At 46.4% G+C, this 22,970-nt stretch overlaps 1 long non-coding RNA gene across 1 annotated transcript in view; it reads right to left on the bottom strand.

Moving 5' to 3' along the window:
• Nucleotides 1–4,303: 4,303 nt before the first annotated feature.
• The window catches only part of LOC137528594 (uncharacterized), a 33,427-nt gene continuing 14,760 nt past the window's right edge, over nt 4,304–22,970 (bottom strand). Inside the window, exons 2-3 of the long non-coding RNA XR_011023430.1 lie at nt 13,638–13,717; nt 4,304–6,179 (exon numbers count right to left, since the gene is read on the bottom strand). This is a non-coding gene — a long non-coding RNA (uncharacterized lncRNA). The remainder of the gene's footprint in view (nt 6,180–13,637; nt 13,718–22,970) is intronic.

Genomic DNA, 22,970 nt, shown 5'->3' with positions numbered 1-22,970 from the left:
CTACCTACCTACAGGCCACTATACCTACCTAAAGGCCCCCTATACGTACCTACCTACCTACCTAAAGGCCCCTATACCTACCTACCTAAAGGCCCCTATACCTACCTACCTACATACCTACCTATACTTAAGGCCCTATACCCTGCTACCTATACTGAAGGTCCCTTTACCTACCTAAAGGCCCCTATACCTACCTACATACCTACGTATACTTAAGGCCTCTATATACCCTGTTACCTATACTGAAGGCCCTATACCCTGCTACCTATACTGAAGGTCCCTTTACCTACCTAAAGGCCCCTATATCTACCTACATACCTACCTATACTTAAGGCCTCTATATACCCTGCTACCTATACTGAAGGCCCATATACTCTGCTACCTATACTGAAGGCCCCTATACCCTGCTACCTATACTGAAGGCCTATATACCCTGCTACCTATACTGAAGGCCCATATACCCTGCTACCTATACTGAAGGCCCATATACCCTGCTACCTATGCTGAAGGCCCATATACCCTGCTACCTATGCTGAAGGCCCATATACCCTGCTACCTATGCTGAAGGCACATATACCTTGCTACCTATACTGAAGGCCTATATACCCTGCTACCTATACTGAAGGCACATATACCCTGCTACCTATACTGAAGGCCCATATACCCTGCTACCTATACTGAAGGCCCATATACCCTGCTACCTATACTGAAGGCCCATATACCCTGCTACCTATACTGAAGGCCCATATACCCTGCTACCTATACTGAAGGCCCATATACCCTGCTACCTATACTGAAGGCCCATATACCCTGCTACCTATGCTGAAGGCCCATATACCCTGCTACCTATGCTGAAGGCACATATACCTTGCTACCTATACTGAAGGCCTATATACCCTGCTACCTATACTGAAGGCACATATACCCTGCTACCTATACTGAAGGCCCATATACCCTGCTACCTATACTGAAGGCCCATATACCCTGCTACCTATACTGAAGGCCCATATACCCTGCTACCTATACTGAAGGCCCATATACCCTGCTACCTATACTGAAGGCCCATATACCCTGCTACCTATACTGAAGGCCCATATACCCTGCTACCTATACTGAAGGCCCATATACCCTGCTACCTATACTGAAGGCACATATACCCTGCTACCTATACTGAAGGCCTATATACCCTGCTACCTATACTGAAGGCCTATATACCCTGCTACCTATACTGAAGGCCTATATACCCTGCTACCTATACTGAAGGCCCATATACCTTTCTACCTATACTGAAGGCCCATATACCTTGCTACCTATACTGAAAGCTACCAATATTGAAGGCACCCATACCTAGCTAGCTATACTGAAGGCACCTTTACCTCGCTACCTATACTGCGGGCAACTATACCACGGATCGCACAATTCGTATGTGCAGTATTCGTTAGATTCGGGATTCGAAAGGTTCGAGATATTCGAGAACCTTTTTAGATTCGGATTCGGATTCGAAGAAATTGTGGATTCGTCCCATCCCTAATATATGGCCACCTTAAGCCTTAAAGAGAACCCAAGGAGGGTTCTAAGAATCCTTTTCGCACACAGAGGCTGGGTCTGCATATAATGCCAAGCCTCTGTTGATATACTGTTTCCCCCAGGCTCCCTCTGCGCTCTGCAGTCCCCCATAAATCAAATGCCGTGCTAACGACACACAGCGTATTGATAGCAGGCTGTTTACCTCTGCACTGTCAATCTCGCCGTTCCTCCGCCCACTCTATATCCCCGCCTGCGTCCCTTCCCTCCAATCAGCAGGGAGGGAAGGGACGTAGGCGTGGAGCGGCGACATAGAGGAGGCGGGGGAGCGACGAGAGTGACAGTACAAAGGTAAACAGCCGGCTAGCGATGTCGCTAGCATGGCGTTTGATTTATGTGGGACAGCAGAGCGCAGAGGGGGCCTGGGGGGACGCTGTATAGCAACAGAGGCTGGGCAGTATATGCAGACCCAGCCTCTGTGTGCTGATAGGATTCTTAGAACCCACCTCAGGTTCTCTTTAAAGGGAACCTTAAAGAGAACCAGAGACGATATAATAACATAACATATTTATATATACCTGGGGCTTCCACTAGCTCCATCAGCCTGGATCGCTCCCACCCCGCCTTTCTGCGCTGCCTCTGTTCGCCGGTACCGGGTCCCGTCATTTCGGCCAGTTGACGCAAGCGCTGTGCGCTCCCTCCATACTGTGCAGGTACATGCGTACAAAGCCGGAGGGAGCCCCCGTGCATGCGGAAAACTGGCCGTGTCCGGCGGAAGTGACGGGACCCGGTACCGGCGATAGAGGCAGCTGGAGGACGGTGGCGTGGGAGCGTGTATAACATATGTTTTTCATTTTTAAACATCGTTCGTATCTGGTTCCCTTTAAGCCTAAAAGATAAATACGTTTTACTCACCTGGGGCTTTTACCAGCCCTCTGCAGCTGTCCGACCCCCTTATAGTCACGATCGGATCCTCCTGTCCTCCGCCGCCAGCTACTTTTATTTTTAGCAGACAGGCTTACTGCACCTGCAGGACGCTATTGCGGACAAGAACGCGTAGAAGGTACGAGTGGCCAGGCCTGTCGGCGAAGTGAAAGTAGCTGGCGTCAGGGGACAGGAGGATCCGCGAGTGACTGCGAGGACACGGGACAGCTGCAGGGGGCTAGTAGAAGCCCCAGGTGAGTAAGCTTAAGGGCTCATACACACCATGATTGATTCTGAGTGCTTTTTAAAAATCGCTCCCATTCACTTTCATTAACATCACGGTAAAAATCGCAGCGATTGCGTATGTTCTTACGCGTATCACAGCGATGTTTACGCGATCTTTCCGGAATCGGCCTAGTCTGCTACCTCATAGCTGCCCCGCATAGTATAAATGTCCCCCCATGTGTGCATTTAAACGTTACCCGTCTTGTGTCGCACACCGCGACACTAGGCGGAACAGCGTCTGGGGGTTTTGTCGCTTGTCCCAATGTCTCTCTGTTACCGCCGCTCACTTGACCGACGACCTGACATCTTGCAGCCTGTCTGAGCGATACATGCAACCAACTTCGGCCCGAAATTGGTCGCATCATTGATCCGGGCGTGCTACTGGCAGCACTGATTTTCATCCGATTTGATAATTATTAAATTGGATGGTCAATCGGCCACCAAGTTGAGAGATGTATGGCCACCTTAAAGTGTACCAGAGCTGATAAGATTTATACATACCTGGGGATTCCTCCAGCCCCATCCGCTCCGATCGATCCCATGCCGCCATCCACCGCTACCTGCAGCTTTGAGTCCCTGTACTCCCGTCAGTCGGCTCCAGTCTAACGTAACACTGGCCCCGACTGACAGAAGTGCGGGGACCCGGAGCTGCGGGCAGCAGAGGACGGCGGTGTGGGAGCGATCGGAGCGGATGGGGCTGGAGGAATCCCCAGGTATGTATACATTTTTTTATTACTATCAGGTCTGAGCAGGGCCGGATTTTCCATAAGGCACTGTAGGCACGCGCCTACAGGCACCTGATGATGGAGGGGCGGCTCACGCCTCTCCTTTAGCGCCTCCTTCCTTCCCTATGTGGACTCCTGAGCAGAGGGTAAATGAGTTTAGTCACCTGGCTCTCTGCATTCCACTGACAACATCTCCCTTCAGTCAGGGGCACTACTAGCTGGCTACCTAATGCTAAGGGACACCTGTAGCTACCTATGACTGATAAGGAAGAAGTAACAGCTGGGTCAGCCATCACACTTGCGGTTCAGTTTGGCGGGGGTTTCTGGAGGGCGAAGTTTAACGTGCCAAGACATCTGTGCCTGTAGGCTCCTGTGATGTAAATCTGGGCCTGGTTCTGAGTCCCTTTAAAGTGGAGATAAGAATCTTCACAGGTAAGAAGGAATCCAACAAACAAGTGGTGAACAGCAGCCTCATTGATTTGCACTGAAGTGAATAAAAAGTAGATAACGTGCTTGATTCACTAATCTGTGCTGCTAAAGCATGGCAGCTTAGTTTGAGCAACGCGAGTTAAAATGATCCTCAGCAAACGCTGCGGGCTGTATAGCGTGCGCTGCTAACTTACACGCACTCTTATTTAGTGGCTGCTTCTTTACTCCTGTCCTGAGCCCTGTCGTGTCCTGTTGCTGTTTAGATCGTGATCCCCGCACTTTGATTGGCCCAATAAGCTGCCAGTCACCTGGCAGTCGTAGCGTGCACTGAGGATTTTAACTCTCGCAGCTCAAACTAAACTGTGCTGCTTTAGCAGCACAGCTTAGTGAATCAAGCCCAATGTGCTGGATAGGAGATGATGGAAGGATCAGGGATGGATAGGAGATGATGGAAGCATCAGGGATGGATATGAGATGATAGAGGGATATGAGAAGATGGAAGGATCATGGATGGGTATGAGACGATGGAAGGATCAGGGATGGATATGAGATGATGGATGGATATGAGAAGATGGAAGGATCATGGATGGAGTTGAGAAGATGGAAGGATCAGGGATGGATATGAGATGATGGAAGGATCAGGGATGGGTAGGAGAAGATGGAAGGATCAGGGATGGGTAGGAGAAGATGGAAGGATCAGGGATGGGTATGGGATGATGGAAGGATCAGGGATGGAGATGAGATGATAGAGGGATCAGGGATGGGTAGGAGAAGATGGAAGGATCAGGGGTGGATTTGGGATGATGGAGGGATCAGGGATGGGTAGGAGAAGATGGAAGGATCATGGATGGAGTTGAGAAGATGGAAGGATCAGGGATGGGTATGGGATGATGGAAGGATCAGGGATGGGTATGGGATGATGGAAGGATCAGGGATGGGTATGGGATGATGGAAGGACCAGGGATGGATATGAGATGATGGAAGGATCAGGGATGGATAGGAGATGATGGAAGGATCATGGATGGAGTTGAGAAGATGGAAGGATCAGGGATGGATATGAGATGATAGAGGGATCAGGGATGGAGATGAGATGATGGAAGGATCAGGGATGGGTATGGGATGATGGAAGGATCAGGGATGGGTATGAGATGATGGAAGGATCAGGGATGGGTATGAGATGATGGAAGGATCAGGGATGGGTATGAGATAATAGAGGGATCAGGGATGGAGATGAGATGATGGAAGGATCAGGGATGGGTATGGGATGATGGAAGGATCAGGGATGGGTATGAGAAGATGGAAGGATCATGGATGGAGTTGAGAAGATGGAAGGATCAGGGATGGGTAGGAGAAGATGGAAGGATCATGGATGGAGTTGAGAAGATGGAAGGATCAGGGATGGGTAGGAGAAGATGGAAGGATCATGGATGGAGTTGAGAAGATGGAAGGATCAGGGATGGGTATGGGATGATGGAAGGATCAGGGATGGATATGAGAAGATGGAAGGATCAGGGATGGGTATGGGATGATGGAAGGATCAGGGATGGATATGAGATGATGGAAGGATCAGGGATGGGTATGGGATGATGGAAGGATCAGGGATGGATATGGGATGATGGATGGATGTTAGATACATAGATATGAGGTTGTTGTTCAGAGATATAGATGGATGGACACGACATTAGTGGGTAGATGGCCAGACACACTGATATTTCTTGTTTGTCGTTCTCTTGTGCCGTTCACTTTTCCGCGTGTTGTTCAGAGATTTCGGTTTCAGCATAATGTGGCGCCTGCGGACGGTTTCCTGGTAAGAGTCTTGCGTTGTTCAGCTCGATGTTGCAACTTCCTGCTGTGGTAAGTATCGCCCCCTCCTTCTATTATTATCATCGGGTGACCGCTGGGACAATGTGACCTTTGACAGGGTCGATTTTTAGCATCCTCTTCTTGGGTAGCAGGAAGCAGCACCTGCAGGTTCTCTTTATTTAGCGCCTTTTAGAAGGTTCTTGTTCTGGCAGTCACCTGACTCTGCTGGCTCTGTGCCCTCACGTCTCCCTTTGAAGTGATATAAAGTTTGCGTTTTGTGGAAGTGAGGCGCACAATGTGAGGTCACACTTCCTGTGACGCCTGACATGGCACAAGTGTGAGGAACCTGGACAGATTGCACCGAGCTGCTGTGCAAGATCAGAGGGACACTTGTGCAAATCATGTGCACTTCTGTCCTGTGCTGTGCTCAGGAGGCTGTGGGTCCCGCCCATATCCTGTCGTCTCACTTCTGATGCTGAATACAAACACCTAAACAGTCAGAGAGAAGCAGGATTACAGAAAAGCAGGAACAATTAAATTTTTTTTTTGCGTCCCTCCCCCCCCCCTCCCGGCGCTCCACTGCGCGGTACGGAGGTCAGGAAGTAAACTCTTTGACACGGAAAAGAATAAATACAATGTTTTTATTCTTAAAAACGCGAACGCAATTGCCGAATAATTTAAAAAAAAATGATTTGTGAACGTTTTGTGCCTTTCCTACACATTGTAGCAAAATTCCCCTGAAAATGGTACCTGCAGAGCTTTTGTGAATGGAAAGCAGACAGAACACGCTGATATGAACTATCCCATAAGGATTCATTGCACAAGGTATTGTAGGGCGTTTTTCAAAGTCGCCTTTGCTCCAAAAAAGCGCAAAACGCCCTAGGGCCTCAATTCGCTAAGTTTTATCCAACACTTTATCGAACGTTTGATAATTTACCTCATGGGTAAAATATTGTTTTTCATAAGTTTGGCCGTCTTCTAAGTACCAATAAAAAAGTTAAACTAAAAAAAAAAAAAGACAGCTAAAAGTGTCCATACATCTTTTGACTCGGTGGCCAATCGATCATGATATGCGATAACTATCAAATGGAATGAAAATCGGTACCACCAAGCCCGATCGACGATATAACCAATTTCAGGTCAATATTGGTCACATATATTGATTGGAACATCCTCAAATCTCAGGCCAATGTGACAGTAACAGCGTGTAAAAATGGCGAACAGTGAATGCATTCGAACCCCCCCCCCCCCCCCCTTTCATGTTAGATTCGCACCCCCCCGATGCCCATTGCTTCAATACTTTACCTCATGCAGTACACCGGCAAACACTTGGTGGCGACAATGAGGAAGAATAGTGTGAATACAGTGCCGGTGTTGGGGGGGCCAGCAGACAGGTTAAAGGGCAACTGAAGTGAGAGGTAAATGGAGGCTGCCATATTTATTTCATTTCGACCAATACCAATTGCCTGGCAGTGTTCCTTTATTTGGCTGTAGTAGTGTCTGAATCACACCAGTAACAAGCATGCAGATAATCTTGTCAGACGTGACAATAGAGTCAGAAGCACCTGATCTGCTGCATGCTTGTTCCGGGTCTATGGCTAAAAGTATTAGAGGCAGAGGATCAGCAGGACAGCCAGGCAACTGGTATTGCTTAAAAGGAAATAAATATGGCAGCCACCATGTCCCTCTCACTTCAGTTGTCCTTTAAAGGGAACCTAAACTGAGAAGGATATGGATTTTTACCTTTAAAATAATACCAGTTGCCTGACTCTCCTGCTGATCCTGTGTCTCTAATGCTTTTTTCCCAATGCTTTAATGTCGTCACACTTGGGTAGATGCCCCTCCTACCTCTACCCCATAGGATCATGTCTATAAATACTTGCTGAATGCCCCACCCCCCCAGTCTTTTTTCGTCCTCGATCACTTCGGCGGGAGGACGCGGTCACCTTCAGCGACGTGATGGACAGAAGGATTGATTCTGAACTGAAAAGAATATACACTACTGCCGGAGGATCGGCTAGACCAGCCATAGCTTTAACCGCTGTTTCACGTGCTATAAAAGTCTGGACCCTTAATATTGAGGAAGCGATCAGGGCAGAAGCTGATAAGGAAGCTATAATCTCAGGTTTAGAAGATATCAAGCTGTCTGCAGATTATATAGGTGAAGCCGCGGTAGATGTGGTAAGATGTTCAGCAAGAACAATGTACTCATCAGTTGTAGCCAAGAGATCTCTATGGCTGAAAGCTTGGACTGCGGACCCGTCATCTCGCCAAGACTGGTGTAAAATAGCGTATGACGGAGAACACCTCTTCGGAGATGAGATGGACACGGCAATTAAAAGGGTGACAGGAGGTAAGTCCGGCCTAATTCCACAGGACAGAAAGACGAAACGTCCCCAATTCCAACAGTCGGGAAGATACCAACAGCAGAGACTCAGGGCTGCTAGATCATACAGACCAGGAAGAAGAAACTGGCAAAGCACTCAGGGGACTCTACAACGTCTCACTAAACAAAAGAACTCGACCGTCCCGCCGGGTGCCGCAGCAGAAGTCTTTTTGACAATCAGACACCCCAATCCTGCCCGGTTGGGGGAAGACTAAAGCAATTCGGACAGTTCTGGCAGGAAAATATATCCAATCCTTGGATTCTAAAAACTATACAGCAGGGTCATCGCTGGAAGTTCAAGTCGGGACCCCCACGGTCAAGATTCATTCCGACAAAAATTCCCGCAACACAAGACAAGCTTACAGTTCTGACAAATTATATCAGTACATTGTTAGAAAAGAGAGCAATAATCCCAGTACCGGTGGAGGAAAGAAGAAAGGGTCTGTACTCTCCACTATTTCTTATTCCAAAGAAGACCGGAGATTGGAGGCCGATTCTGGACCTAAGATTCCTAAATCAGCACATACTGTTAAAAAAATACAAGATGGAGACTCTACAGTCAATAGTACGTTGTGTAAGACAGTCGGATTGGATGCTCTCGGCAGATCTCGAGGATGCATATCTTCACGTTCCTATTGCAACAACGTTCCAGAAATATCTCAGGTTCACGATCGGAATAAACCATTATCAGTTTACCTGTCTCCCGTTCGGGATATGTACGGCTCCCAGAACGTTCTCCAAAATCCTCTTGTCAGTAGTGGCCCTCCTCCGGTTACAGAGCCTTCGTCTATTTCACTACCTGAACGATCTGCTTCTTCTGTCTCAAGAATTAAACACCTTGATACTCCACAGGAGAATGCTCTTAGAGACCCTAGCCAGGTTCGGGTGGAAAATCAACCTACAGAAGAGCTCATTGCAACCGACACAGGAAATGATATTCCTGGGAGCCCTGATCAACACGCAGAACAATTCTATAACGCTGCCAGGGGACAAGATACATTCAGTGATTTCAAAGTCTCAGCGGATTCAGTCATTGAGGAGCTTACCAGCGAGACAATGTATGAGCTTCATAGGAACGCTAACCTCTACTATACCGATGGTCAGATGGGCCCACTGGCATATAAGGCCTTTCCAGTGGGGGTTTCTGTCCCAGTGGAACAAGGTCAATCTCAATCAGATTATACTCATAACACCGTTAATAAAGAACAGTTTAGATTGGTGGACGTCAGAGGAAACTCTGGCCAGAAATCACCTGATCCAAGCTACATCCATGACCACAATTACCACGGACGCCAGCGCCAGAGGCTGGGGAGCCCATTGTGGGCAGGAGACGGCTCAGGGACGGTGGAAGGCTTATCTCAATCACATACCAGCAAACATTCTGGAACTGAGAGCGGCTCACCGTGCTCTGCTGGCATTTCAGGACTCGATTATAGGGAAAACAGTCCTGTTGAAGATGGACAACTGTACTGCGGTGTCCTATGTCAGAAGACAAGGGGGGACCCGAAGCCTGCAACTGCTACAGGAATCGGCAGAAATATTCCAGTTCGCAGAGGGCAACATCTGGGATCTGAGAGCAGTATATATCCCAGGACAGGACAACATTACAGCGGATTTTCTGAGCAGACATACAGTCTCCAACAACGAGTGGTGCCTCTCCCAGGAAGTTTTTCAGTGGGTATGCAAACAATGGGGGCACCCGGACCTGGACCTATTTGCGATCCCACAGAATGCAAAGTGCAACAGGTTCATAACCAGATTCAAATGCATCACGGCAGTAGCAGTGGATGCCATGACAGCTACATGGGTGACGAAGTTAGCTTACGCATACCCACCGACACCACTAATTCTGCAATTCCTGCTGAGGTTGCTAACAGAGAACATTACGGTAATAGCCATCATACCGCACTGGCCGAATCGGCCATGGTTTCCACTCCTGAAAGAAATGAGTCTTCTTCCACCACTTCCACTGCCCTGCAGCCCCCGGTTGTTACACCAGGGGGTGATATACCATCAGCACCCGGAGAGCCTCAGCCTGATGGCATGGAACTTGAGGGGAAGAGGCTAAGGCAGGGGTTCTCAAACTGGGTGCCGCGGCACCCTGGTGCGCCTCGGGCACCTTTCAGGGGTGCCTCGGCATGCATCCCCATCCTATATGCAATACCATCAGGTAATGCAACCGCACATTTATATACAATGTGGCTGCTTTATCTGCTAGTTAACCTTTAGTCCCTGCAACCATGATTGAAGTTGAACATAAGAGGAATCGCAGTGCCTTATAAGCATCACTAGCTACTTGGAGTGAGTCGTTGCCTGCTAAGGGTCATAATGGCATTTCTGTTGCCGAGGGGTGCCTTGAAAACATTTACAAGTCATCAAGGGTGCCCTAACCCAAAAAAGTTTGGTAACCACTGGGCTAAGGGAAAGAGGCTGCTCTGAAGCAGTCATACAAACCATGCTAAAATCAAGAAGGCCAACCACTAATTCTACATATAGAAGAATATGGAATCGTTTTCTCAGTCAAGCTCAAGAAAAGGGTTTTGACCCGACAAAGCCAGAAACATTCCAGGTCCTGGAGTTTCTTCAAAAGGGTTTAGACTTGGGACTGAGTTATCATACTTTGAAAGTCCATACATCAGCCCTCACATCACTTACTGGTACAGCATGGGCGACTAACCCGCTGGTCAAACAATTTATGAGGGCGGTCTTGAGGGTAAAGCCTCCAAAGAAACCAGTTTTTCCGAAGTGGGACTTACCTTTTGTTCTTGATGTGTATGCGGCTCCACCGTTTTATCCTACGGGAGAATGTGATCTCTGGAGCTTAACCCTTAAAACTGTGTTTCTGGTGGCGATAGCCTCAGCAAGACGGGTGTCGGAGCTACAAGCACTTGCCTGCGAGGAACCTTACCTGACCATATTTCCGGACCGGATTGTTCTTAGACCACTGCAGCAATTTATTCCAAAAGTGGCTACTACCTTCCATCTCAATCAAGATTGGACTCTTCCTGCTTTTAGTATGGATGACTCCCAACAATCCCATCCACTGGATGTTGTTCAAGCCATCAAAGATTATTTACAGGCCACGTCAAGTTTCAGAAAGACTGAAAGACTTTGGGTAGTCCCCAATGGTTACAGACGCGGCGAGGCTGCATCTATTAGAACGATAGCCTCATGGCTGGTAAAGGCAATACAGCGGGCTTATACAACTAAGAATTTAGTTCCGCCTGAACAGATTGTGGCACACTCGACTAGGAGCATCTCCACGTCTTGGGCCGCATTTAACAAAGTGCCAGCTGACAAAATTTGCCAAGCCGCAAATTGGTCAACGATTCATACTTTTATGAAACATTATAGAGTTGATATGACTGTACACTCCACTGCTTTGTTTGATAAAACTGTGTTGTTATCACATACTGAAGTTTAAGTAAACTGTTTTGATTTGTTGGCACAGCAATTGGTCTCCCTCCCTTCTTTGTTCCTAGTTAAGTCCCAAGTGTGACGACATTAAAGCATTGGGAAAACGGAAAATTGTTACTTACCTATCGGTAATTTTCCTTTCCCGATGCTTGTATGTCGTCACACGACCCTCCCTTCTGTGGGCTTCAGTGCTCGAGGCCACATAGACTGGGGGGGGGGCATTCAGCAAGTATTTATAGACATGGTCCTATGGGGTAGAGGTAGGAGGGGCATCTACCCAAGTGTGACGACATACAAGCATCGGGAAAGGAAAATTACCGATAGGTAAGTAACAATTTTCCGTTATCCACAGCCCCTGAACAAGCATGCAGATCAGGTGCTCTGACTGAAGTCAGATTGGATTAGCTTCATGCTTTTTTCAGGTGTGTGATTCAGCCACTACTGCAGCCAAAGAGATCAGCAGGACAGCCAGGGAACTGGTCTTGTTTAAAAGGAAACATCCATATCCCTCTCAGTTAAGGGGAACGTCAGCCTAAACAAACATACTGTCATTAAGTTACATTAGTTATGTTAATTAGAATAGATAGGTAATATAATTTTTTACCCACACTGTTTTAAAAGAATAGGCAAATGTTTGTGATTCATGGGGGCTGCCATCTTTGTCATGGGGGCAGCCATCTTTTTGGTTGAAAGGAGGTGACAAAGAGCAGGAGACACAGTTCCAACTGTCCTGTGTCCTGATTACCCCTCCCAGCTGCACACGCTAGGCTTCAAATGTCAAATTCAAAATGTAAAAAATAATAAAATTGCGAAACAGCAGAAAGAGAACAACAACATCAGAAATTCCATCATGCTTTGCACAGCATCAGGGGAAAAAAGCCCGGGCAGTTTTCTTCTGTGCAGCTAAAATGAGGCTTGTATAAGAGAAACAAAGTTCTGATGCTGTGAAACTGGTAAAGAAACACCAAGCCTTTTCAGTGCTGCTGAGTCGATTTTTAGTCCGGAGGTTCACTTTAGGGTTCAGTTAAAAACAAAAAAGTATTTGGCTTGAGGAATGCCCTATAATCAATAGGAAAGGAACACAACCATGCAATGAGTAGAAGTTCATCTCGGATCCACTTTAAAGAAAACCTGAACTGAAAATTAAAAGTCAAAATAAGCATACACAAGTCATACTTACCTTCCATGTAGTCCACTCCTCAGTGTCTTTCTCCTCTCCCACGTCCAGTTTGTTCACTGTGATCAAGGGAATTTTCCGTCCTCCATTTTGAAAATGGCCATTACCCCTAACAGCTTTCTGGTCAGCACACAGTTAAATTGTAACATCGCCCACTTGAGCCATAGGGAAACATGGACATTACCTGGTACATCAGTTTTCCTCTCAGCTATAACCGACAGCAACTGATATTTTACTGACAGAAACTGATATATTTCAGATCTGACAAAATATTGTCAGAACTGGATGGGATTATTGTCAGAAGAAAATGGTGAGCTTCTGAGAGGAACTGATGGCAAGGTAACTATGCAATGTTCATTTGAAGTTACCATATGTGTTTATTTTAAATATTTTTACTCAGTACAGGTTCTCTTTAAGTATAATGCATGGACACTGGGGGAAGGGGGGGTCCATCTAACTGAGGGATGTGATACTGAAATCGATTGGTCATCGTCCTGCAGTATATGGGAAGCCAACAGATCTCTCTATGATCAGAGAGGGAGCTGTGTCTTGGTTGATCAGCTGCCAAAATTGTGTGATGTATGGCCCCCTTAAATTATCTGCATGGGATTGGGAGTCTGAAGTGAACACTGACAGTTTTCACTATTGTTTGTTCCTGCTTTCAGAAAATCACATAATATACAGTAGTTGTCTGTTTCAGGATGATAAATTCTATTTGTGCTACACTGTCTACCTCTAGTGGTGCTTTTATGTATTACACAATGCAGGCTCAGTCCGTGATTTTACAATTAATAAGGGCAGCAGTGAGGGCTCTTTCAAGAACAAGTAACACCCATGCTAACCTAGAAATAAAAAACACATATATAAGTACTTACATAACAGATTGCACTGTCCGCGTTATGATTGCTGTGAATCTTATAAAGGAAAAGCAGAGAATCCTATTCTAGTCAGTTTCCATCTTGGTTACCTTTGAATGAAGCTAATCCGTTCCTGACATCATTTCCTCCCTCATTCTTTTTTCTCCTCTTGCTTGGGCCTCGTTCACATCTAAAATCGTAATCACAAACACAAGCGTTTTGTAATTTTGTGCTGCATTTTATTTCTCCTCCCGGCGCTTCACAGCGTGCTGCGTTTTTGGTAAAAGCGCTTTTCTAAGCACTTTTCCAGAGCGGTTTTGTCATTCACTCCCTGACGGGGATCAGGAAGTGAACTCTGTGACCTGGAAAAGGATGAATACAATGTATTTATTCTTAAAAACGTGAATGTAATCGCTGCACAAAGCGATTTTGTGAGAGTTTTGCGTTCTTCCTATACCTCTCATTGAGGCAAAATCGCCCCAAAAATGGTACAGGCACAAACCGCAATGATATGAACCTTCTCACACAGATTCATTGCACAAGCGTTTTGTGGGTGATTTTAAAAATCACCTGTGCTTGAAAAAAGGCCGAAAAAGCCCCTAATGTGAATGAGCCCTAACTCTGTATTCATTACTTGCCCTCTTCCCAGGGTCTTTAGACACTCCCACTGAGGTCAATAATAGGAAGTGCACTGTCTTGTGTCATTAGAAGGAGGGGGGAATAAAGGGAAGAGGAGGAATATATTATAGATAAAAAGACCCCCAGCATGCAACTGTTTGGCAATGGCAATTAAAGGGCCAGTGCTCCTAAGGTATTTGATAACTCCAAATCATAACAGCAGAAAAGGTTTTGCAAGTTTTGAATGCAGGATTAGCATCTTTATCACTTAATACACTCAGACCAGTTGCTGTTGAAATTTGATTTTTATGGTGACAATTCTGCTTTCAGAGGAGCTACCGCTTGTCAGCCTGGGACTGGGTCAAGCGCCCATCAGTTGTAAAGAAATGCAGCTGAGCGTAAGTAACCACAAGTGTGTCAGCGGTTCTCACGTAGTATGATTACCGCCCAGATAAAAAAACAAAAATGCAGCACGTAGCTTCTCGGGATGGTGTGGTGAAAGATATTGCGACTCAAGATTTTGCAACTTGTGCATAACTGCGCATGCGCGTCATCTTTCACTTATTCTGGCTGTAATTATTTGCAGCTGCTGGTGTTTACTTCCATCGGGAGTGGGGGGTTATTAGTTGCCATCAGGGGGGGGGGGGGGGGAGGTTATTACTTGCCCGGCAGAGGAGAGTTCTGTGTGAGAATAGGGTTAGGTTGGGTTGCATTTTCTGATACGAATACCTAAAAATGATTGCAGCCGGTTGCAAAATCTTATAAAGTTGCAAAACCAGGCGCAGCTTGTGGCCTCTTTCACAGTGGGACGTTGCGTTTGATGCGACGTTAAGGTCGCATAACGTGCCCCTAATGCAACGCATTAAAAGACTATAACTTGGACGTTATAGTACATTCTTTAGCCCTGCGTTTGGTGCGCCGTTTTCGTCGCACAGTGATGGAACGAAAACGGCGCATGCGTTACATTTAAAAAAAAAAAAACATAACTGAGCATGTGCAACACACATAACGCAGCAAATGTATTGCTAAACGCACAGCATGCAGCTCTTTCTAAATATTGCTACACGTTACACACAACGCAACGTGTGCACTGTGAATGTCGCACAGACTAGTATTGCTGTGTGTTAGTCTGTGTTATAACATTTTCTAACATGCGACTTTAACGTCCCACTGCGAAAGAGGCCTGTATGCACAGAGCAGGAATATCCACCAGGAAACCTAGGCAAGTGCCTAGGTATGCCATGAGGGTATATTACTGTTATTTTTTCAAATAAAGGCTTGTAATTAATGATATGGTATAAAAAACAAAGTATTGTTCATTTCGATAAGTACTGTAGTGATAAAGGTATTGGCGAATGAAAGGGAGGAGCACTGACAGGTGAAAATTTCTATGGTTCCGTTAGGGTAAAAACCATTGGGGGTGAAGTGGTTAATCCATTTCTGTATGCACATGCAGTGGTTGTCACAAGTGCTGGCTGCCTCTCTGCGCATGCACAGGAGCAGCTAACAAGCAGTAAGGGATGGTACACACCGAGCAGTTTTTGAAGCGATCCGCAAACCGCTTCCGCCTTGGAAAACGCTTGGCTAATGTATTTCAATGGGATGGTGCACATCAGCGGTTTGCGTTTGTTAGCAAACCGCAAACGTGGGTCCTGCAGCACTTTTGCGGTTTGCAGAAGCGTTTCTGCCTCAATGTAAAGTACAGGAAAAGCGCAAACCGCTCTGAAAAACGCTAGATCACAGCAGTTTTCCAGGCGTTTTTGTTACAGAAGCTGTTCAGTAACAGCTTCAGGGCCCATTCACACTTGTGCATTTTCAGAGCGAATTCAGCTTTGCTTAAAATCGATAGCGATTTGAAAAACGTGTGCACAATGAAAGTATATGGAAGTGTTCTCATCTAAGCGTTTAGCGATTTGCTGAAACGCAAACTCGTTGCATGCAGCGTTTTCTAAGCGATTCTGGAGCGATTAGCGATTCAATAAAAGTATTTGAATTGAACTAGAAATCGCAAAACGCTAATCGCTGGAAAAACGCTCTCTATACAGTGAAAAATCGCTAGGAAAAAACTCAGCGTTTTGCGTTAGCGTTTAGCGATTTCTAGTGTAAATGGGCCCTTACTGTAACAATATTTGTAATCTGCTACACAAAAACGCTTCAAAACGCTAGGCATGTTTAGAAAATGCTTAGACTCGCTCTTAAATCAGCTCCAAAAACCTCTAGCGTTTTGAGGATCTGCTGGCAGTTTTGGTGTGCACTGGGCCTCAAGCGTGCTGCTGGGATTTCAGGTAAATGAGCCTCAAGGACTACAGATCTCCAATGATATGCGAATACCGCCGAGATGAAACAAATGTATGTAGTTTGCAATTGGATCAATCAACTCCAGTGGCTGATGATTTTCATCTGTCCAGTTCCAACCTGCCTATGTTAGCATAAATCTATCAGCATCTCTAGTAGACATGTTGCAAACAGAATTTTCCGTTGGCGAACGCTAACGTCCACAAATGTTCGCGAACAGGCGCATCTGGCGAACCGCCATAGATTTCAATGGGCAGGCAAATTTTAAAACCTACAAAGACTGTTTCTGGCCACAAAAGTGATGGAAAAGGGGTCTAACACCTGGATAGGTGCATGCCAGAGGGGGATCCATGGCAAAAGTCCCACCAAAAATTACAGAGTTGACGTAAAGTTGGGTTTTAATCCCTAAAGGGCAGAAATCACATTATGCACAGCTCTGGGTGTCAGTGGGCTGTGGAGTGTCTCACACAGAGAAATGCAATAGTACTATCAGAATACAGTGACATAATAATGCACTGGAGTGGTTCTGTGCCTGCAACTTAATGAGGCAACAGCAGTAGTGTGCACACAGCTCTGGGTGTCAGTGGGCTGTGGAATGTCTCACAAAAAAAAAACACAGGAGACCGATGTGCTAGCCCACAAAAGTGCTGTTTGGGGTGCTTTCACAGCAAGTGAGGAACAAGAACATAGGCCTAGCTAATACTTTCCCTACCTATCTGCAGCAAGTCTGACCCTGCTCTCACTAACAGTCAGCAGCCAGCAGAGAACTGATCCAATATGGTCACCGCAACTGATTTTTGATAGCAGGGTGGGGGGTCCAGGAGGTGTTGCTAGCTGATTGGCTGCCATGTGTCTGCTGACTGTGAGGTAAGGGGTCAAAGTTTAGCTCAATGATAATGTGTAGGGGGCGAATTGAACACGCCAAATGTTCGTTGTTCACCGCAAATGCAAACAGTGATGTTCGCAGAATACTGCTCACCGGTGAACTGTTTGGGCCATCTCTAATCCCTAGTCAAAGTGGTCCTTCAGATGTTAGTGTTGTGGCTTGCATGCAAATTGCATACAATTGCAAGTGTATTTCCTGTCAAGTTCAGGACATATTTTAACCATTTAATGGCAAGCATACGTATTAAAACGTCATGCTTTAGCCTATTAATGGCAACATGACGTTGTAATACGTCGCACGTCCCTCCGCCGCTCCGCACGTGTCCGCGCCGCTACCGCCGCCATTACCGTCGGGTTTCCGTGCTATGTGATTGGGGAAGAGGACCGAGCGGTCCTCTACCTAATCGCAGTGCCTGGAGTGAATGGACGTAACCGCGAACGGCGGCTACGTCCATTCACAAAAACAGGAAATTGTTACAAGTTAAAATACTGTTAAATAAAGTGTAAAAAAAAAAAAAAAAAGTGATCACTTCCTATTACGGAGAGTGTTCACTAGCGCCATCTTGTGGCCAAAAAGTATATTACACATACATGCACATACACAATATCAACATACACAGTATTAATAAATTAATACATTACATTTCCAACCACCCCCCCCCCCCAAAAAAAAACCCTTGTAAAAAAAAATCAGCTTCAAATAAATAAATAAATAGTTACCTTAGGGACTCAGCTTTTTTCAATCTATATTTTATATGGGAAAATTTATTTTACTTTATTACATAGGGGCTTGTAATTATGGCCAGAACAACAACAAAAAACCCCAGAAAAATAACACCTATATTTCAAAATAATATATTGTCGCCATACATTGTGATAGGGACATAATTTAAACGGTTTAATAATCAGGACAACTGGGCAAATAAAATGAGTTGGTTTTATCCACTAGAGAATGTTTAATTTTAAAACTATAATGGCTGAAATCTGAGAAATAATGATTTTTTTCCATTATTTTTTTATTTTTCCCATTAAAACGCATTTAGAATAAAAAAATTCTTAGCAAAATGTACTACCCACAGAAAGCTTAATTGGTGGCGAAAAAAACGAGGTATAGATCATTTTCTTGTGAGAAGTTGTAATAAAGTTATTAGGGGATAAAAGGGAGGAGCACTGACAGGTGAAAATTGCTCTGGTCCGTTAGGGTAAAAACCCTTGGGGGTGAACTGGTTAAAGAGAGTCTGTAACAAAAAAACAGCCCCTGGGGCAAACTAACCTCGGGAGGGAAAAGCCTTTGTATCCTAATGCGGCTTCCTCTGTCCTCTTTAGTCTCTGGGATCCAGCGCTGGCAGTCTCCAAGCAGCAGCAGCGATCTAAAAATGTACCTTCCTTACCTTCTCGGCTCCAGCGCAGGCGCCGCTTTCTTGATGGGCGCGAGCCGCCTGTGCCTGTGCAGTAGAGCTGATCCGATCAGACTCGGCTATTTACAGCAGAGCCCATAGGAAAGCTGCTACTGCGCCTGTGCAGGATCGTAATAGGTAAATATTTACATGTCTGCTGTTCAGGAGCTGCCAGCGCTGGGTCCCGGAGGCTGAAGAGGATGGGGGATATAATAAACACAGAACATTTATATCGCGCATTTCTCCTGGCGGACTCAAAGCGCCAGAGCTGCAGCCACTAGGGGCGCTCTATAGGCAGTAGCAGTGTTAGGGAGACTTGCCCAAGGTCTCCTACTGAATAGGTGCTGGCTTACTGAACAGCCAGAGCCGAGATTCAAACCCAGGTCTCCTGTGTCAGAGGCAGAGCCCTTAACCATTACACTATCCAGCCACCGCTGGGATGCCTCATTAGGACCCATATGCTTCCCCCTCCAAATTTTCCCCAGGGGCTGTTTTTTTTTAAAATGACAGATTCTCTTTAAAAACGTCTGAGCTGAGGTATCCCAGGTTCAGTAGTTTGGCTTTTGCTCTATGCAGAATTTTTTATTTATTTTTAAATTTAATATACAAAGAAAGGCCCCTGGACCATAGAGAGCTGGGTGGGCTAGAAGGTGACGTCAGCGCAAGAGGATGTACAGGTCGGTGAAAGCTCCTGGAGTCCAGGATGGTAAACTGCTGGAAGGTGACATCAGGGGATGGCGGCGAGAAATTGCCAATGGTGCGAAAGGTTCGTGCGGTGTGGTTAGGGCTGTATGTTCAGAAACTCGCACTCCACAAGTCCTGCCGCAAAAGTGGGTTTGCGAACCTGTTTGCCTCATCGAACCAACGTCTGTAGTCAAAAGTTACACAACTAGTTCCCACCAGAAATGAAGGCAGATGAGTTACGATTTTTCAACTTTTTACCTGTTCAAAGCAGGTGCAATATCCCTATCGTTCATCAGCCGATGGCTTAAGTTGGCATCTAGGAGCCTCCTTTATTAAGGAGACTCCTGATGCCAGTCCTGAAATAGGTAAAAGGGGTCATTTTTGAGCTCCTATCTATTTAGTATTTGAATAAAAAAAAAAAAAAAAAAAAAAAAAAGTTTCCCCCCCCCCCCCCAAAAAAAAACCATTGTACCACACATCGATCACCCAGGACGTGTGTTTTTTGGGCACAACCCCCATGCATAGCTTAGGCAACAGACTGGCATGGCCACGATAGTAGAAGTAGCATCTCTGGAAGTGACGCCACACAAACTGCCGATGCAGGTAGCCATGACGATTGGTTGCACACTTCCTGTGTACACATTAGGCATACAGCACACAGGGCTACAAAGCCCGTGACACCTTGTGCGGACAGGTTGACAGGTGTGTGGGGAACATGGATGATGAAGGCATGGGGAGTGCCTGGTAACGTCCTTAGGTGACGGAGCTCACACACTGACTGTCATATTTAAAAACCCAGCGAAACTGGGCCACTCAGCTCTGACTCGAGCCTATATGCTGCTGTAGACAGGATTTTGTTTGACCTGGTCAGCTTTTATTTATGTATTTATTTTTTATACGTTAACACTGATGTATTGTCTGTTTGTACTCCTGACGAAAACCCATCTTAGGCGAAACATGTTGACTTAGACACGTTACTGTGTATAGTGTAGACCCCGGCTTTTAACTTAGCTGTAGGGTTAAAGGACTTACGAGGCGAAAGTAAGAAAAAAAGTTAATCACCTGCCTCACCTTTTAAGGCACGGAAGATGCCGTCCGCGCCGATCCGCTACGTAGCGTGGATCGGGGGGGGGGGGGGGGGGGGGGGGGTTGGCCCTAGAGCTGCGCAACCGCACTTGCGGCTATGTGGACTGCGCAGCCACGGCCACAGCAAGTGGCCATTTTACGAGAGGCAAGAGAGCCCGACCCGGGCTGTGGGGTCGCCAGCCGGCCAGGGGCTAATGAGCGGGGGGACCCGGCGGATTGGCAGGGAGGGCATGGATGGCGTCCTCCGTGCCTTAAAAGGTGAGGCCGGTGATTAACTTTTTTTCTTACTTTCGCCTCGTAAGTCCTTTAACAGTTGTGCCTGGATGAGTGAATCTGTGAATGTATTTGTTTGAACATTTGCATGCGAGAGTGCGAAGGGTTACTGATTTTTGCTAGTTTTCTGGCCACACCCCCTTCAGCACCTCCCTTTCCTTAATAACTTATTTAATGTCCTAACTAGAGGCAACGTGCCTGGATATATGTGTTTTTTTCTTGTTACTGACCCCTGTGGCCAGGGTTTTAATTCAGTGCACTCCCTCCTCCCCTGTATGTGTTTGTCAGCATGCACACAGCTTATGCTGGTGTATGCGCATGGTGCACATGGATACATTACGTTAGCTCCCTTGTGCAACTGGTAAGATGCACTATCTGTCCCAGGAGAGGACGTCAGGATGTGTGCTCCTAATCCCTAGATAGGTTTGATGCAATGAATGTTTGCATGTCTGCACTATGCATGTTACAGGGCCAGAGTTAGGGCACCTATGTTTACCTGGGTACTTCTGCGCAGTATAGGTGACTAAGCATAAGAATGCATTCTTCTGTGAACTAAAACCCCGGCTTGTAACTTAGCTGTAGGGATAACAGTGGTGCCTGGATGAGTGAATCTGTGAATGCATTTGTTTGAACATTTGCATGCGAGAGTGCGAAGGGTTAATAGAATTTTACTGTATATAGTGCACCCCCTGTTTTTTGTTCCACCCTTGTGTAATATGACCTTGTCTGCATGTATACTGTGAGAGGCTGACAGGGTGAGACACCGCACGTGCACTTGTCAGAACTAATGACAGTGTGTGTAGGTGAGCTCATACAGATGTCGGTCATTTGTATTACAATCCTCCACCATTTTGCATTACAAACTAACTCACATGGATCTATGGTAGGGGTCTTCTGTTGGGAGTTATACAGAGCAAATGACCCACACAGACTAGTTGGAGGCTGAGCTACACCGCGGTCAGCAAAGAACCTCTTTTAAAGAGAAACTCCAACCAAGAATTGAACTTTATCCCAATCAGTAGCTGATACCCCCTTTTACATGAGAAATCTATTCCTTTTCACAAACGGACCATCAGGGGGCGCTGTATGACTGATATTGTGGTGAAACCCCTCCCACAAGAAACTCTGAGGGTCGTGGTACTCCTGGCAGTTTCCTGTCTGTGAACCTTGTTGCATTGTGGGAAATAGCTGTTTACAGCTGTTTCCAACTGCCAGAAAAGCATGCAGCAGCGACATCACCTGCCAACAGTAAAAATGTCACCATGTAATAAATGTCAGAATGTAAATCAGGGATTTAAAAGATTTTACAATGGGCAAACACTGACACATTTATACATAATTATTGTAAAAATGAAGCACTTTTTTATTACTGTATTTTCACTGGAGTTTCTCTTTAAGGTGTGTACACATCTATGACGGATGCCACCTGTCGGAGGATCAGGACCCGGATGCCATCTCTGGGCCGGGCTGCGCACATGTGTGTAAGCTGTGTAGCTAACGATGCGCTGTGTTGGTATGCGGGGGGGGGGGGGGGGGGGTGGCGAGCAGTGCGTATATGACATCATGTGGCGGGCGACGACAGTCGGGCTGAGTGTTGGCCCAACAATTCCTGAACGGTTCAGAGTTAGAAAACCGTGCATGCGCAGGACTGTCAAGTCGGCCGCCATGATGACGCGCATTGGCTACGGTGGGCTGGAGGAAGCCCCAGGTAAGTACCGGTTTCATTTTTATCTATTGCTCATGGTCCCTTTAAAGGGAAGGTGCAAGCAGAAAAAAAAACCAAGATCTTCTCACCTAGGGCTTCCTGCAGCCCCTGGCAGCTGGTGTGTCCCTTGCCGCAGCTCCAGGGTCCTAAGATCCACGCCATTGCAGATGCCGACCTCACCAGGTCAGCATTTACTGCGCTTACGTGAACACGCGGCCATGCCACTCATGATCTCGCTCATGTGGTCTGGAGCACTCTGCGCAGGCGAGATCAGCATCGGCAACGGAGGGGATCAGTGGCGTAGCTGAGGAGCTGTGGGCCCCTATGCAAGTTTTACAGTGGGGCCCCCCAAGCACTCTATACATAACTATTGATACGGCGCACCAAAACCTGCCAATGGCAACTACAGTGTCAGAGGTGCAAGAAGGGGATGGGGAACAGTTTGTTAAGGATTACCACTATTGAAAGTATCCATAGAAGTGATTATTATGAGCACAGGA

Source organism: Hyperolius riggenbachi, chromosome 8 (assembly GCF_040937935.1).
Source record: "Hyperolius riggenbachi isolate aHypRig1 chromosome 8, aHypRig1.pri, whole genome shotgun sequence".
NCBI lineage: Eukaryota > Metazoa > Chordata > Amphibia > Anura > Hyperoliidae > Hyperolius > Hyperolius riggenbachi.
This window is presented reverse-complemented; position numbering and strand designations above follow the sequence as displayed.